General features: G+C 44.7%; 1 pseudogene; it reads left to right on the forward strand.

Moving 5' to 3' along the window:
• Positions 1-491: 491 nt before the first annotated feature.
• The window catches only part of LOC102756619, a 12,898-nt pseudogene continuing 11,826 nt past the window's right edge, over positions 492-1,563 (forward strand).

The raw sequence follows: 1,563 nt of genomic DNA on the forward strand, positions 1-1,563 counted from the left end.
CAAGGCCCTATCTGAGTCACAAGATCAGCCTAGAGCAAGCAACACTTCACACATGAGCATGAAAACAAAAAATGAGGCATCTTTTCTTACCCACTAGGCAGACAAAGACTTAAAAATCTGACTATTGCAAGTGTTGGGAAAATGGACATAGGCACACTCCTACACTGCTGATGGGAACATCAACTGCTTCGACCACTTTGGAGAGCAATTTGTCAAAATGCTGTCCAAAAAATAAAATGTGGTGATGTCATACAATGGAATACTGCACAGAAAAAGGTGCACACACCACAGAGCAATGTGGGTCTCAAAAACAATGCTGACTAAAAATCATGCAATAATGTAAATGGAATAGGCACAGAAATGCCACAGTTTACAGATATATATCCTATATAATAAAAGGCTAATATGCAAATTGTCCCCACAGGGACTGACCAGGAGTTAGATGTGCGCTGACCACCAGGGGGTGGCACTGAACATAGCGGGTGTCGGCAATGCCTCACTGGCAGCAGGTGGCAATGGAGGTGCTGCTGGCCCCCATAGGCCCAGAGGAGAGCAGGATCATGGTAGGATGGTGGAGCAGGTGAGCGGGCAGTGCCAGGCCAAAGCAGGTATGAGCAGGGACCTTGATCACCCCACCAGTCACCCCACAGATCAGCCCTGATCTCCGGCCAGGCCTAGGGACCCTACCCATGCATGAATTTTGTGCACTGGGCCTCTAGCATTCTTGTAAGTATGAAAATTGATAAGAATACCCTGCAGACCATAGTAGAGCCTCTAAGGAGAATGGCCAAGCAGGTGGTGGTTAAATGGAAAATTAGCTACATCTCTAATATCTTTCATTAGAGCTGAGACAAATTACCTACAATTCTAGGTGAGGGGATTGTGGGGTTTTGTTATCATATCCTTTGAACTTCTTCTGTAGCTTTGACATTTCTCACAATTAAAAAAAGAGGAAACCCAATTGAGCCTGCTTCAGAGAAAGGAAGCCACAAGAGGGGACAGAGAAGCTGTTTCTGCTATTGGTGAAGTGGTATTTAAGGCCTGGAAAAGTCAAAGGCTTTCATAAGTGCAGCAAAGCCCAAGCACCAGATACATTTTTCCTCACCAGGACCCAAGAACACAAGCTTTTGAATGTCTGTTTAGGAATCCGCTGAGAGTAATTCATAAAGTAAACGAGAGAGAGAGAGAGAGAGAGAGAGAAACTGCTCAAAGAGGCAGGCTTCATACAACCAAGAAATTCCAAAGCAAGAGGCAATAGAGTTTAAACTGAGAGGTTATGGACCCTAGACAACCAGCACCATCTAATTTGCCTATTGTTGAGGCTGAAATAAAGATGATTTCCTTTCTCTCGCGTTTTCTATGGGTACCCCTCTTTCTCCACATATCACTCTCTCTGCTATAAGCTGAGGGCAGTGTGAGGCTGGACTATATTATGTACTAGTTTCTAGGAACATAATTTTGCTTGGGATAATTGCTTCAGCACTTGAGGTTTGCTTGTGACTAAGAATTTATTCTTTTTCCTCTTTCCCCTCCTGGGCAGGTGGAGGAGGCCCAAGTGATGCC

The sequence above is a fragment of the Myotis davidii genome, unplaced genomic scaffold, assembly GCF_000327345.1.
Source record: "Myotis davidii unplaced genomic scaffold, ASM32734v1 scaffold1773, whole genome shotgun sequence".
Classification (NCBI taxonomy): Eukaryota; Metazoa; Chordata; class Mammalia; order Chiroptera; family Vespertilionidae; genus Myotis; species Myotis davidii.